General features: G+C 39.0%; 1 long non-coding RNA gene across 2 annotated transcripts in view; it reads right to left on the minus strand.

The window, feature by feature from the left end:
* LOC126248917 (uncharacterized) overlaps positions 1–17,690 on the minus strand; it is a 62,453-nt gene that overhangs the window by 15,571 nt on the left and 29,192 nt on the right. For both annotated transcript variants that reach the window (XR_007545557.1, XR_007545556.1), the window contains exon 4: positions 16,906–17,024. This is a non-coding gene — a long non-coding RNA (uncharacterized LOC126248917). The remainder of the gene's footprint in view (positions 1–16,905; positions 17,025–17,690) is intronic.

Here is a 17,690-nt window from a genome sequence, read left to right on the forward strand (position 1 = left end):
GACATACAAAAGGAAACTCAACCCTTGAATACCTAACTTACACACAAATGAATATAAAAGTATAATCCTACATATATCATGAACAAAATTTCTTTCAACTATCCCCATCCTCCACTGATATGCTAATCCTTTACACCCCTAAATGACATGTGTATTATAAGCTAAATGTAAACTCTTCCCCCCTACTTGCTTGGTTTTAATCCAAACGGAATCTCCAATACAGGACAAAGGAGGTTTCCTCACTTCTTCTTCTTCTTCTTCTTCTTCTTCTTCTTCTTCCTACTACTCATATTCCTACCCTCAATGGATGATAACAACTGTGTCGAAGCATTTGGAGTGCTACAAAATGGCTTCAGATGCCCAACATGCACAACAGTGGTATGAGTCTGTAACTGAAGCTTGATGTTCACTGGTGTGTTACCCCAACTACCTTATATGGCCCTCAATAATGAGTTACAAATTTCTTGGTCTTACCCTTTGGAACATAAGAGTTTGATAACATTACCCCACTGACCAATTTTATATTTGGGTAATTTGCCCTCATGACTTCCCAACTGCTCTTGATATTCCAGGGCTCTGACATTAGCTCCCTGAATGTTGTTGTTGTTGTGGTCTTCAGTCCTGAGACTGGTTTGATGCAGCTCTCCATGCTACTCTATCCTGTGCAAGCTTCTTCATCTCCCAGTACCTACTGCAACCTACATCCTTCTGAATCTGCTTAGTGTATTGATCTCTTGGTCTCCCTCTACGATTTTTACCCTCCACGCTGCCCTCCAATGCTAAATTTGTGATCCCTTGATGCCTCAAAACATGTCCTACCAACCGATCCCTTCTTCTAGTCAAGTTGTGCCACAAACTTCTCTTCTCCCCAATCCTATTCAATACCTCCTCATTAGTTACGTGATCTACCCACCTCATCTTCAGCATTCTTCTGTAGCACCACATTTCGAAAGCTTCTATTCTCTTCTTGTCCAAACTAGTTATCGTCCATGTCTCACTTCCATACATGGCTACACTCCATACAAATACTTTCAGAAACGACTTCCTGACACCTAAATCTATACTCGATGTTAACAAATTTCTCTTCTTGAGAAACGCTTTCCTTGCCATTGCCAGTCTACATTTTATATCCTCTCTACTTCGACCATCATCGGTTATTTTACTCCCCAAATAGCAAAACTCCTTTACTACTTTAAGTGTCTCATTTCCTAATCTAATTCCCTCAGCATCACCCGACTTAATTTGACTACATTCCATTATCCTCGTTTTGCTTTTGTTGATGTTCATCTTATATCCTCCTTTCAAGACACTGTCCATTCCGTTCAACTGCTCTTCCAGGTCCTTTGCTGTCTCTGACAGAATTACAATGTCATCGGCGAACCTCAAAGTTTTTACTTCTTCTCCATGAATTTTAATACCTACTCCGAATTTTTCTTTTGTTTCCTTTACTGCTTGCTCAATATACAGATTGAATAACATCGGGGAGAGGCTACAACCCTGTCTCACTCCTTTCCCAACCACTGCTTCCCTTTCATGCCCCTCGACTCTTATAACTGCCATCTGGTTTCTGTACAAATTGTAAATAGCCTTTCGCTCCCTGTATTTTACCCCTGCCACCTTCAGAATTTGAAAGAGAGTATTCCAGTCAACATTGTCAAAAGCTTTCTCTAAGTCTACAAATGCTAGAAACGTAGGTTTGCCTTTTCTTAATCTTTCTTCCAAGATAAGTCGTAAGGTCAGTATTGCCTCACGTGTTCCAACATTCCTACGGAATCCAAACTGATCTTCCCCGAGGTCAGCTTCTACCAGTTTTTCCATTCGTCTGTAAAGAATTCGCGTTAGTATTTTGCAGCTGTGACTTATTAAACTGATAGTTCGGTAATTTTCACATCTGTCAACACCTGCTTTCTTTGGGATTGGAATTATTATATTCTTCTTGAAGTCTGAGGGTATTTCGCCTGTCTCATACATCGTGCTCACCAGATGGTAGAGTTTTGTCATGACTGGCTCTCCCGAGGCCATCAGTAGTTCTAGTGGAATGTTGTCTACTCCCGGGGCCTTGTTTCGACTCAGGTCTTTCAGTGCTCTGTCAAACTCTTCACGCAGTATCTTATCTCCCATTTCGTCTTCATCTACAGCCTCTTCCATTTCCATAATATTGTCCTCAAGTACATCTCCCTTGTATAAACCCTCTATATACTCCTTCCACCTTTCTGCCTTCCCTTCTGTGCTTAGAACTGGGTTTCCATCTGAGCTCTTGATATTCATACAAGTGGTTCTCTTCTCTCCAAAGGTCTCTTTAATTTTCCTGTAGGCAGTATCTATCTTACCCCTAGTGAGACTAGAGCCTCTACATCCTTACATTTGTCCTCTAGCCATCCCTGCTTAGCCCTTTTGCACTTTCGGTCGATCTCATTTTTGAGACGTTTGTATTCCTTTTTGCCTGCTTCATTTACTGCATTTTTATATTTTCTCCTTTCATCAATTAAATCCAATATTTCTTCTGTTACCCAAGGATTTCTATTAGCCCTAGTCTTTTTACCTACTTGATCGTCTGCTGCCTTCACCACTTCATCCCTCAGAGCTACCCATTCTTCTTCTACTGTATTTCTTTCCCCCATTCCTGTCAATTGTTCCCTTATGCTCTCCCTGAAACTCTGTACAACCTCTGGTTCTTTCAGTTTATCCAGGTCCCATCTCCTTAAATTCCCACCTTTTTGCAGTTTCTTCAGTTTCAATCTGCAGTTCATAACCAATAGATTGTGGTCAGAGTCCACATCTGCCCCAGGAAATGTCTTACAATTTAAAACCTGGTTCCTAAATCTCTGTCTTACCATTATATAATCTATCTGAAACCTGTCAGTATCTCCTGGCTTCTTCCATGTATACAGCCTCCTTTCATGATTCTTGAACCAAGTGTTAGCTATGATTAAGTTATGCTCTGTGCAAAATTCTACAAGGCGGCTTCCTCTTTCATTCCTTCCCCCCAATCCATATTCACCTACTATGTTTCCTTCTCTCCCTTTTCCTACTGACGAATTCCAGTCACCCATGACTATTAAATTTTCGTCTCCCTTCACTACCTGAATAATTTCTTTTATCTCGTCATACATTTCATCTATTTCTTCATCATCTGCAGAGCTAGTTGGCATATAAACTTGTACTACTGTAGTAGGCATGGGCTTTGTGTCTATCTTGGCCACAATAATGCGTTCACTATGCTGTTTGTAGTAGCTAACCCGCACTCCTATTTTTTTATTCATTATTAAACCTACTCCTGCATTACCCCTATTTGATTTTGTATTTATAACCCTGTAATCACCTGACCAAAAGTCTTGTTCCTCCTGCCACCGAACTTCACTAATTCCCACTATATCTAACTTTAACCTATCCATTTCCCTTTTTAAATTTTCTAACCTACCTGCCCGATTAAGTGATCTGACATTCCACGCTCCGATCCTTAGAACGCCAGTTTTCTTTCTCCTGATAACGACGTCCTCGTGAGTAGTCCCCGCCCGGAGATCCGAATGGGGGACTATTTTACCTCCGGAATATTTTACCCAAGAGGACGCCATCATCATTTAATCATACAGTAGAGCTGCATGTCCTCGGGAAAAATTACGGCTGTAGTTTCCCCTTGCTTTCAGCCGTTCGCAGTACCAGCACAGCAAGGCCGTTTTGGTTAATGTTACAAGGTCAGATCAGTCAATCATCCAGACTGTTGCCCCTGCAACTACTGAAAAGGCTGCTGCCCCTCTTCAGGAACCACATGTTTGTCTGGCCTCTCAACAGATACCCCTCCGTTGTGGTTGCACCTACGGTACGGCCATCTGTATCGCTGAGGCACGCAAGCCTCCCCACCAACGGCAAGGTCCATGGTTCATGGGGGGAGCTCCCTGAATATACTTCCAAATATTAGACATTGTACCCTCAGTCTGATGGTAGGATGAAGAGGGTGCAGCAACAGTCAGAAGGATGTTAAGTCATTATGTGGGCGTACACCATAACGATTGGACTGGGTATTTATCTTTTGTTGTGAGTGCGTATAATTCAGAAGCTGAATATACTTCCAAATTTCCCTCACTTTTTAGCAAAATCCTTAACAGGCTCCCCCTCCATGCCAATTTTCGGCTTTACTTTGTCGAATGGCAATGGCATGCACCTCCTGTAAACTACCTCATATAGTGATAACCCTGTCACACAATCAGCTTCTGAATTATACGCACTCACAACAAAAGATAAATACCTAGTCCAATCGTTATGGTGTACGCCCACATAATGACTTAACATCCTTCTGACTGTTGCTGCACCCTCTTCATCCTACCATCAGACTGAGGGTACAATGTCTAATACCTAACTTCTTAACCTTTAGCAAATTACACAGATGCTTCAATAAATCAGACATTAAAGTTTGTCCTTTGATCAGTGATCATAGTTTCTCGTATTCCAGATCTTAGAACCCAGCTGTTGACAAATGCTTGTGCTACCATTGCTCCTGATGGTTAGGGATTGGAATCATTGCCACATATCTAGAAAAAGGATCAATAATGGTTAACACAAATCAATAGGACATCCAATCCAATCATTTCAAAAGACTCCGTTGCTTCTGGTAACCTCTGCAAAGGTATTAATTTATGGTCCATACCTGCCCACTGTGTGCATTGCACATAACCACTTACAAACTGATCCATATCTTCTTTTCTAGACTTCCACCAGTAGTGCTCTGCTACTTACCTATTAATTGTTCTACAACCCACATGCTCTGACAACAGATGGTTGTGCACTTTTTTCTGCACTTTCTCTTTTAGCTTCACTGGCACTAACATCTTCAGTTCCATCCTTACACAACTGTCTTACACAATAACCAGTCCCACACAGTGAATTGTGGCTGTGACTTATATTGTTTACATCCCAAGTCTGCCTGTTGCACCACTTTCCATTTTGCAAGGTTGTGTGTGACCCATTGTCTGTATCACTGCTACTTTTTTCACTTAACCTTAATGTCCATCTAGGCAGTCTACTGGAAGGGTCCTTAAGCCCCAACAACCATCTACAGACTACACAGTTCATTACTACTTTAAAGTTCTTTCCATACAAATAACATGTGAAATATATGATTCCATATACCACATTAAGCATCTCTTTTTCTGCTGTCAAGTGGTTTTCCTCTGCTATGTTCAACTGCCTAGAGGCACATGCTGCTGGATGATCCTCACTGTTTACCACTTGACTGAGAACACACATACCCCATAGCCTGATTGGAAGCATCAGCTGACAAGATAAACTCTGTCTCGTAGCCTAGAAAAATTAGGACTGGACTTATGTAAGCGCTCTCTTTAATTCTTCAAATGTGTCTTGGCATTACCCATTCAAAGTATACCCCCTTTTTTAACAGTTTTGTAAGGGGCCTCACCATATCTGTAAATCTTTCTACAAATTTTCTACAATAATTCCCTAAATGCAAAAAAGATTGTAACTCCTCAGTATTACTGGGAACTGGAAATTCCCATATTGGCCATATCAACCTGAGATTCATCTTAACTCCTTCACTGCTAATAATATGCCCTAAATACATAACTTCTTCTAATACAAAGTGACATTTTTCCACGTTTAATTTTAAATTTAGTGCTTGTAATATTCTAAAAATCTCTCACATACATTGTGTATGCTCTGCCATACCCTTCACAAAAATGATTACATCATCCAGGTACACCACACACTTGCAAGGTTTCAGTCCCCTTGGCATTCCATCCAACAAATGCTGAAATGTTTCTGGGTCATTTTTCAACCCAAATGGCATTCTATGATACTGAAAACGGCCCCAGGGCTCTGAGAATGCTGTTTTTGGATGGTTATCCAGGTGTACATCTATCTGATGGGACACACTCTTCAGCTCAGATGTAAGATAGAGAAGCACTTACATTGCCTCAAACTGTCAATAGTTTCAGTAATGTTCGGGATTGGATATGCATTGGTTATGATTCTGCTGTTAAGACATCAGAAGTCACATTAGGATCTATATCTTTTGGTCCCATCCGGAGACTTTTTCAGTACAACAATGATAGCTGTACTCAACAGACTAGTGGTTTCCTCTAATATCCCATCCACTAGCAGTTGCTCAATGAATTCCTCAAATATCGTGGCAGAATGTCAACGGGATCCGGCTGCATACCCGGAAATTATTAGAAAAAGAAATACGCCGGGAAAATTTCAGAATTCCTCAAATATTTGTTGCATGCATCATGAAGTACCGTAAGGTCTACAATATACCAGTGACTCAGTTCCTGTAAGGGCCCAATGCTACTTTATAGGTATTGCTGGTAAAGATTCTCAAGGAAAAAAATCCTCAAATTCAAACAATACTTTCTCCATTTTCAATCTATCTGTACCTCTAAGATGCTCTAACTTCCTACACAACGCAACTTAATAGGTGGTTTGCACATTACCCTGGTGCACATGGGTTGAGTCCTTATCCACATCATGCAGGACTTCCAAATTAACTACCAACATTCCCTTGGTGAGCTGTACCCCCATCAGCATCAAAACTGTCTGAATTCATGGGCACCACCTTCCCATCCAATACCTTCCCTTGTAAACCCCTCTATATACAAACAGTATTAGATTGCTCAATAGCTCCTATGACAATGATGACAGTACATATGTTTATGTATCAGTGCTTGTAGTTATATGTCAAGAGGAATACATTAAGTTTAAGAATCTGAATTCTGCTACTTGTCTGGTTGGAATGCCAATCTGTTTCTGCTTTCTCCAGCTGTTTTCAAAAGTTGGGCAGAGGGTTGTTTGATTATTAATCTGGTCACAAGATGTTTTCCATTTGTTTATTTCCAAAAGCTACATTATCTCTTCAGTTCTGCTGTATATCAACCACAATTTATAAAAACACATTTTGTTGTACTACATTGCCAAGCATCAAATCATAACAAGCTAATAGCTTCAACCACTTATCCCTCTCTCTTGGATCAACTGACAAAGCACTTTTCCTTTCTTTTTGTACACAAAAACAGATGCTTTTTGATATGTATGTACACCACACTTACAAGTCAGTTCATCAATTTTGTTTTAATACATTTGATTGTACAATTGTTTGTTTAGTTGTATTTAGTTTTTTATAATAAAGCAGATAAATGAAAACATGAGAAAAATTGGTGTTTTTATGTCTTTAATTAAGCTACTCAAATTTGGTGATTATTCTATCTTTGAATCAATGTGTGAGAGAAGTGATTTAGCAATATAAATGCAGTTGTGCAAAAATGCCTTTAGTTTGCATGCACTAACAAACATTTAAATAAAGTTATAACCCATTCTACTTTTCCTCTGCACATACAAAAATTTTAGAGAAATTATTTTACACAGAATGGTATTTTTCTCTTACGTGATAAAATTGGTTTAGTTACAGTGTGGATTATATCTCCATACACTGACAAAGTTGTTAGTGTATGTTTGTACAGCTGATTTGGTGTAAATTTGGAAATGTAATCATAATGTGAAGAAAATGGTGTTGTATCGATCTCTTCGTTTATTGTAAAAAAGGCATTCTAAGGACTTGCCTCATTATACTGTACATGTCCTAAGCTTCTCCTTATGAAGCAACATGAGTTTAACCCATCATTTTCTACCAGTTCTACCCAGCTCTATGCATTAACAGGCCAATTTCCTGGTACCCTGCAACACACTAACATGTGACTTAATCCTTACTGCTGCTGACTGCAGTTTAAGTGGTTCACCCTTAAGATTAGTGCACATTGCATTCATACTTCGCTGGTGACTGTCTCCATAAGTTCAATTATACGGCACATAAGGTCAATTTTGGAATGCTCTGTTGTCATAAACTCCAATTCTTTAAGTTCATGCAATAGCCATCACTTACGCAGGGCATGACTTCTACACACTGCCTAAAACACCGTGTCCCACCCTGAAAATCCATCATTGCTGAACTCAAAGACTCCACATCACTACCTCCAACTCCACGTAAATTATATTGTGGAGGCTTTAATCACCACTGGCCCACAAGTTGCATACTTGCTACTGATACATGTGCTCCTGTGTCTAATAAAAGTTGTACATTCTACCCTTCACTACCCCCACTATACTACAATTCACCTCTGCATACATATTTTTTGCATCAAAATTTGGAGCTCCACATGGTGGGCATGGTGTTTCTGTTTGCATTTAACACCAGCTTATCCAACCCCTTTTTCCCCTTACAGTCACACTGGTGTTGTTCAACCACACCACATCTACTACAATGAGGTTGGAAACATTACCTTGCAAATGTCCCATCCTCGCACATCTACAACACCTCATGTCAGTGAAAAATACTCTTCTCTTATCCCGTATTCCTGTTGCTACATCAACGTCTTCAAACTTTGTGGCTGATCTGACCACAGAGTATAGTCCTTTAGGGTAATCATCCTCACCCTTCTATACATATCAGGTGATGAGCCCTTCAAAAGTGTGACCAATGCTCTCTGTTTTGCTTCACAGAATATGATTCTATTTGCCTCATCACTTTCCCCTAATTCACGTGTCTGCACATTCACCTTCTGTAATCTGTCTGTAAAATTCTCTACTGACTCATTATACTTCTTTGACGCACTACCAAACTTCTCACAAACAAGACTCCAGTAGTTTTGCTTCTTGTACCTTTGTAGCAGGCCTGTTTTCAAATCACCAAATGTCTGAGTGCCTCTTAGTCCCTCTGTACATCTGACATACATCTTGGCTTCCCCTACTAACTGTAACTTTGTCACTTGTAATAACTGAACCTGCGACCAATTCTCAATATTAGCTGCTAACTGCAGGTCATTCAAAAAAGACATTACACTGTCAGTTGACTTTCCAGAGAAAAGTGTGGTCAAACTAGCTGTCGCTAGATCTAATAAAGGAGTAGGTTGCTCAGCTAATTCCAGTACTTCCTCCCTAACCAAAAGTCTATTACACAGGTCTGCTTTATATGATTTCAATTGCACCATTTCATTAACCAATGATTGAACTGCTACCTGACTAGTGACACCCTGTGTTTGAGACTTGTCATTGTGGAACCTTAATCGCCAATATAGCCTAAGGCACACAAAATTCACTCACAACAGGCTGTATGACTCCACACATACTTACATCTTAGGTCTTATCATCATCCATCCTAACTCTGTGCACTATTAACCATATACTCAAAGCAATGGCAATCAACACCAATTACTGGTACTGACCCTGCATTTGGTGCAGAATGCTCTCACAAGTTACACTGACCACATCTCACAGGCCATAAATAATGCTCCTCCGTATTACCACAGAATTACAAAAGATCAACCAGTTCCCCTAGCTGTACAAACATAACCCTCAAATCCATATACATCACTTTCTTAGACTCCATTCCCTTTACCAGTAAAATAGGAAAAAACAAAACTACAATAGCCAATAGTCTACTCACTCACCCCACTGTGTAACAACACAACATGCTTCAGTTATGAAGCTGTGCTGTGTGGAGATCAACTGTGCTGGTAGCAGTTGCCAGACATGGTCCGCAAGTACTCCTGACTCCACATTATAGCGTCCTGGAGCAAGTGGGGCTGCTATGGAGTATAGATTGTGGAGTGGTGGGCTGAAGAGACAGTTGTGCTGACAGGGTAGCTATGTAAATCCTGCTTCAAGATACAATGTATTTTATAGGTTTTGGATTACAGTGCCAGAATGCTGTGGCACCCCTGGATTCAGCCTCTGCAGGCACATAGTCAATTGACGGTGCTAATGAGGTCAGAAGGCAGCGGCAGTGGGATGGCCACTTGACGTCCATATCCTGCTTTTGCTGACACTGTTTACCTCACTCAGCAGCACATGTCTGAGCTTGCAATAAGTGGCTCTGAGACATCAGTGACAGCAACATGTACATTCAGTGAATTCCTGTTGGTGACCATGGCTACTGGGACAGAAGCCCACCTTGATGTGGAGAGCTGGTGGCAATACTCTCCTGGCTGCAAGTCATTGCCCTCAAAGGCAGAAGTTCAGTGCTGCTGTTGTGCCTGGGGGATGTTCTCCATTGTGTTGCCTAAGTTCACAGGGCAGACTTAGAATCATGACATGATCTGGTGGAGCTGGCTGCCTAGGCCGGCATGGGCTGCTGATTGGTCCAAAGCATGTTAGAGACTGGTGTGAACCCGATGTCACAGAGGGAGCTGCCAGACTATGTATAACTGTGCTAGAAACAGAGGTTATTTATAGTGGTTAGTAGCATGCTTGTTTCACCATTACAATGCTTCCAGGCACATAGAGATCAACACCTCTGTATCCCAATAGGGTGGAAATATACCACAGGCTGGCCCATCATTGCATGTCCTTATTGTAATGATAGTGCAGCTTGACCCAGCTGCCTTACAATGTACAAACAGGCTCACTTGTGAATTTATGTATCAGTACCTCCATGTCTGCCAGCTTGCACAGAGTAACTATGGAGCTGCTCTAATTCATTAATGCCCAAAATTTAGCGATTGCATTACTGCACTCACCATAATAGACAGGGAACACAAAGAAGAGATGGCCAGAATGTTGAGATAGTTAGATTTAGCCAGACAGCAAAAGTAAATAGAATTTAACCTCAAATATGTGTGCCAGTTATGGGTGCACACACATGCTTTTGGTGGATGTGCTTTATGTTACCATCTAGGGAATACATGTAGAATTATGACAAGAAGAGTGCACTTGACTACCCTCAGAAGTATCCATGAAAGAGCCACTCAAACTTTTTCATAATTTTTGGTCAAAGTAAGACATGGAGTAAAAGTACCCCTTCTGATGGTACAAAAAGTGACCAAAGTATGAGAAATAAGTAAATAAATGCTTCACAAACTTAGATCCAGTGTCATATGTTGGTGGAACTATGGTACTACTGTGAAGACTCTTGTTAAAACAGAGCGCCATATTATGTCTTTATAATGGATTGATGGTTATACCCATGACTTTATCACAATAAACAGAATCTGTTATGTTGCTTCTCATTGGTGGTGAACTACTAAGAAACAGAAAAAGAAATAGCACAATCCTCTTGAAAAAAAAAAAAAAAAAAAAAGTTTCCAGAAACTCTAATTAATTTTGTCAACAATTACTCACTTCTAAAACTAAGAAAATTATCAGTTCTCTCAAAATTGAAAGTTAATACAATGTTGATAGTATTACCAGTAGAATATGCAGCAACTGCAGTATAAAGCAGTATTAATGGCAGCACATTCTGAATTTTTAAATGTATATACTGATGAGAAATTAAATTTGGAATTATCAAACAGCCACATTCAACTTCTTCAATTTCTGTCAAATCAAGTGTCTCAGAGAACAACAAATTATTAAGTTGAGTGATTTTGACTATTTTAATTTTCTAAGATCACATGGCATAATATAATATATTTAGTAACATAATCTGTACCCAGAACTTCTTATAGAAAGTAAGTTTTCAATACAATGAAAAATCCAGGGTGGTATGTAACAATATTATGAAAAGGATAGTTGCTACTCACCATATAGTGGCAATGCTGATTTGCAGATAGGCACAACAGAAAGACTGTCAGAAAGTGAGATTTTGGCCAGCAAGACATTTGTTGGAAACAGACAACATACACATACACACACACACACACACACACACACACACACACACACACACACAAACATAACTCACACACACAAATGATCACAGTCTCTGGCCTCAGCAGCCAGACTGTAGTTGTAGTTGTAGTTGTGTGTGTGTGTGTGTGTGTGTGTGTGTGTGTGTGTGTGTGTGTGTGTTTTTGTTGTGCCTATCTGTGACTCAGCATCTCCACTATATGGTGAGTAGAAAGCAAGTTTTCGTTAACCAAACAGCTGCCACAAGCATAATATGCAGTAGTAATCATTCACAATGTTCTTCATCTATACTGGTACAGAGTTAGTTATTTAGTAACATAATCTGTACCCAGAATTTTATTCTGGTAGCCATATCACCAATCTGTATCTGGCACATGCTAATTTTTCAAACTGAATTTTTACTCACAGTAAAATATTTTGTATATTACCATTGCACATGTGTACACCATTACCTGTAGTATCTTCACTGAGAAAAATATAACAGTTATTATGCCAAAAACTGGATCAAACACTAATTCATTTTCCAAGGCAGTGGAGCCATTACAGGTGTTCTGCTTCTGCCTTGTTTTCTTCTGTGAAATGAACTATTTTGTCAGTTACATATGGACCAACAATTTGCCAGTGCATCAGATACATAGTGTAACTTGGCATTTTCAGTATACACAAAACATTGGCAGAGCAGAAGATATTGTTAAGTGACAGAAAAAAATTTATGATCAGCTGAGGATTCAAGCCAAATATTTGAAGACCCAACAAACCAAAGTAACTGATTTAATGGCTCTTAAACACTAATGAAGTTCATAATTACAATACCTGCTACAAAAATAAAATCACATTGTTTACTTTTAATTAAAAGTGTCTTTAAATCAGAATGGGTTTTATAACATTATTTTCATAATCCCCATCACTTTTCCAGTAGCTACAGAATTGCTAAAACCATAAAACCTCATTCAGCAGCTGAAGATTTAGTGCAGCCATGTATAAATAATGTAGTACAGTGCGTGCTTGAAGAGTCTTTCACAAAAAGGTCAGTATGGTATCATTGTCTGATAATATGATCAACTGCTGGATTAAAGACATATCAAACTATGTCAAAAATTATGGAAAGAGTTCACGGCAGTCCTTTCTTTGTGATTGAACTTGATGAATTGACTGATGTTAGCAGTTTAGCCATTTTTATTACTTTTCATCCATTATATTAAGGGTGAGTCTGTAGAAGAGGAACGACTATTCTGCAGACCCTTAAAAGAGATAACTACAGGAGGAGAGGTATTTAAGATATACGATGAATACTTCCATGAAAACTCAATAGACTGGACTTTCTGTGTAGGCATTTATTTGCAGATGGTGTGAAATCTATGACAGGGTGTTATGCTGGGTTTGTTGCCAAAGTGAAATCGGCAGAGGCGAACACTTCCTGGACACATTGTTGCATTCATAGACAGGCTCTTGTTTCTAAACACATGCTTGATGGATTGAAATCTGTGCTGGATGATGCAGTGAAAATAATTAGTTTTATTAAGGCTTGGCCTACAAATTCCTGCATCATTGAAGTCCTTTGTGAGGTAATGGGAAGCATTTATAAGTGTTTATTGTCTCACACCAAAGTAAGGTGGCTATCGTGAGGTAGAACTATTTCCAGACCATATTGTCTTAAAGATGAAGTTTATGTTTTTCTCACCATCTTCACAAAGCAAAGTGAATGGAAGATGAAATCTGGTTTCAAACTTTAGCTTATTTGGCAGATTTTTCCCAAAAATATTTAGTTTAAACTTATCTCTCCAGAGTTCGAATATAAGATTTGTACTGTGCAAGACCATATCAAATCATTCATTAAAAAACTTATTTCTTGGGAAACATGTTTAAATGGGTATCAAACCAAGTCCTTTGATATCCTTCATGACTTCCTAGTGAAAAATCATCTTTCTTTGACAAAAATATCAACAACATGGTTAAAGAACATTTGAAGGGACTTGGAAAAACTTTCAGAAAATGTTTTCCTGCTATGTCCAATAATAAAAGTCAACGATTTTATAATCCACATTAAGCATAAATGAAAAAGAGCAGCTTCTTGAACTTCCCACTGATTTTCAGTTACAGAAAAGTTATAAATATTTGCCATTAATTGGTTTTTGGTTAAGTTTAAAGGCATTCCCAGTGTTAGCGAATAAAGCCACAATGGTTTTATTACCCTTTTAATTCCCATATTTGTGCAAAAAGTCATTTTCTTCATATGCCTATTTAATAAATAAATACAGACACAAACTTTGTGCTGAAAGTGATTTGAGACTTTATTTAACTTCTGTGGTTCCTCACTGAATTCCAACAAAGCGGTGAGAAATTACAATGACAAAGTGTATTTATTATTGCAATTAACCCTACATATTGTGTAACTATTAAGACGTAACTCAAGTAATTTTAGATTTTAACTGTCAAGGATTAAGTTAATTTACGGTTATTAAACCTTTTTCTTGGAATTAAATTTTTTGCATGTCTACTGTATGTATATTTAAAAGTCAGTGAGTGGTTCACCCAACTCAGATCATTGTAGGAGGGGTTCACGAGTCAAAAAAGGTTGGGAATCACTGCCTTAGAAAGAGTACGCTGATAATATTCCATAGACATGCAAAAAATGACAAATACAAATGTGGAACACATTCTGTAATACATGACTGCCTGGTAACAGAAGTGAAGAGTTTTGTGGCAGTTAATAAATGACTGCTATACCTCACTATTACACACAAATATGGGGACATAGCATTTGTTAATACACATGCACCAACAGAAGTGAGTGAAGAAGAGGAAAAAGATGGGTTTTATGAGGAACTAGACAACACAGTGGAAGGAGGGAATAATATAAATAAAAAATTATACTTTGTGATTTTATTACAAAAGAGGGGCAAGAGATTACGTACAGGATGAATAGTGGGAAAGAGAGCTTACATGAGAATGTGTTAAGACTGATCTATTTTGTAGCTACTCAAGATCTTATAATCAGTTCCCCCATAAGAACATTCATAAAGTGGGCTTGGAAACCATCAGATAGGAAAACTATAAACCAAACTGAACACTTGTTGGTGGTAAATGCTATCTTGTTCAAACAGTGAGATATCAAGGCACAGTTTGTACCTTGCGATGGAACACAACTAAACAAAGTTGTTGTCACAGAGCTCTGCATACAAGTTTACAGTTAATTGTACTCTGTGAGAAGAGACTAGTATTTTGTTCTATATCAAGTAATACATTAATGTTCTGTGATAGCAATAAATACTCATGAAATTCCTGTGTAACAAAGTTAAGTATTCCATCTTCTTCGTGTTATAATAAAGTGATCTAATATTTTATGTGTTGTAGTATCAGCTCAGCCCCTCCAGAGGCAAAGCTAAGAAGGTGTCACTGTACTGATGGGTGTTATTTCATCCAGTATGACAAGTGATGATGAGTCTGGTAGTTTACATAGACTTTACTCACCTCATTACAAAGTCAGTAATGATGTGTGCACATTGTTCCTGTGCATCATCCGCTCAGGGCTTGCCTTGTGTATTTTGATATTTGCTGTGTCTCATATAAAGTGTTTAACCATGTCTGAGCTGCCACAGAAAAAGTATTTAAATGAAGTTGTTCAGTTTCAAGAGCAGCAGACTGAATAACTAATGCTCAGTGTCCAACAGATAACTCAGCACCGTTACCGGTTGTTACACCCAAGTTTGGCCTATCCAATATTAATGAAGAGGTCTGGTCAGAATATTCGGACACAGACAGAGGCCCATTTCACAGCACACAACATTACAGTAATGGTGTGCAATGCTTTTTTTTCTGTCAGCTGTCACAGCTGAAGTGCACCATCTGTATTTAAAACTATGCCCTGATTCTCATCCTGAAACTGTACGCTACAACAAACTTGTTATGCTCGTCAATGAACATTATGATGCTCAGGCACATATTGCTGCAGCAAGGTTTAATTTCTTCTGTCTCAAGAAGCAGCTTGCACAAACTTTAAAACAGTGGACTGCCAAACTAAAAGGGCTTGCAAGACACTGCAGGTTTAAGTGTTCTTGTGGACTCAGTTATAGTGATGTCATGTTACATAGCACAATTATGCAAAATATCAGACACACGTATTTGCAATGCTATCCTCATATTGCCATACCCTGATCTAAAAACATTTCTGTCTACTGTGGAATCTCAAATTACTGTGGACACAACTGGAGTTGATTTTGAGGCTCCGTGTATTTCTGTTGTAAAAGTGCTCAAGGCACTCAGTCTAAAGTTCACACTAATGTTAAATTGAATAAAAACAGGTCTCAGGCTAACAGTAAAATTAGAGATAAGAAATTTATGTTTTGTGGTACACGACTTGTGCTACAGAATACAGTGAAGAAGTGTTGTCTTCAGTGCTTTTCAAACCACAACAGAAATGCTTGTCCTTGTCATGATGGAGAATTTTTCCAGTGTGGTAGGAAAGGTCATATTAAGTGTGTTTACAAGGCAGCCCAGGCTCAGGTCAGGTCCAGCAGCACCAGCCAGGTGCATGGCTTCAGCAAATCAATCAACAAGTTTGGTAAATGTTGTGTTGACACTGCCATTAAAGTGGGCACAAACAAAGACTTGCATTTCCACATCACGGAAATCTTCTGCAGTAGTATGCAGATAGGAGAACAAACTTTTCGTCCAATTAAGAGTGGCTCAAAAGATAAATTTCAGTTAGACACAAGTGCTTCTGTTTCCCTTATCAATAAAGACATGCATGAAATGATCAGTAGTCCACAGCCACAGAACCCTACTTCTGTTTTGTATGCTTATAAGGGCCACGAAATATCAGTACTTGGCGTGTGCAGTTTGCCAGCAAGTTTTCATGAAATTATGAAATGTGTTTTGTTTCATGTACTCAGATCTACGAAGGGTGTAAAATTTTTTGGTTTAGACTTGTTTGATTTGTTCAACCTATGCACACAAGACAATATGTTACAAATCAGCGTTTCAGTGCCCAGCACTACTGAGGCCTGTCTACCATGCAGTGCATGAGCAAATTGTTTAGGTACTACAAGATGGAAAGACAATGAGTTATCCAACCAATTTCTGCCAGTCAATGTGCATCACCTTTGGTCATTCTCTAAAAGCCATCAGGAGGTTCGCATCTGTGTGCAGATTTTAAAGCCCCAGTAAAGTCATAAACTGTCATGGATTCATTTCATCTCCCACAACCAGACAAATTAATAGACAGACAGAGACAGGGGAAATTCTTCTCTAAGACTGATTTACATGAGGTATACTTACAGTTGCTGCTGGATGAGCAGTCCAGACAATATTCTGTGATCAACACTCAACAGTGTTTGTTCTAGTTTCAATGACTGATGTTTGGAAGTGCTTCAGCTCCTGCCATTTTTCAGTGGTTCCTGGAACAATTAACAGGAAAATTTCCTTCTTGTACAAAATATTTGGACAATATTGTTACTGTGGGTCATAAGCCTACTGAACAAGTGGAAAATATAGACTGCTTGTTTCAAGTAATTTCAGTGGCTGGCTTTAAGTGCAACTAGGAAAAGTGTTCCTTCTTCCACAAAGAACTTCAATATTTAGGACATGTTATAAATGCTCAGGGTATTCATGCTGCTAATTCACACTTTGTCTGCAATTAAAGGCCTACTGGTGCCCCGTAACATTAAGGAGCTTCAAGCTGTCATGAGAAAGATTACCTATTATATTAAACTCATTGTAAACTCTGTGCAAATTGCTGCTCCGCTGAACTGGTTGTGCTGGAACTGTATTCCCTTTGTGCGGTCCCAAGACTGTCAGGACACATTTCAGCAATTGAAGGATGCATTGTTCAATTAGTTTTGATCCAGCAAAGCCTGTTGCGTTAGCTGTGGATGCAACTTCTTGTAGGATTGAAGCTGTGCTCTCCCATAGAATTGGTGCTTCTGATAGGCCTATTACTTTTGCCTTGAAAACTCAAAACAATGTGCAATGTACTTACAGTAAGCTTGAAAAAGAGGCAATTGCCATTCTCTATGATGTTACCAAGTTCCACCAATACTTGTATGGAAAGAAGATCTATTTGC

This window comes from Schistocerca nitens, chromosome 3 (genome assembly GCF_023898315.1).
Source record: "Schistocerca nitens isolate TAMUIC-IGC-003100 chromosome 3, iqSchNite1.1, whole genome shotgun sequence".
Lineage (NCBI taxonomy): Eukaryota > Metazoa > Arthropoda > Insecta > Orthoptera > Acrididae > Schistocerca > Schistocerca nitens.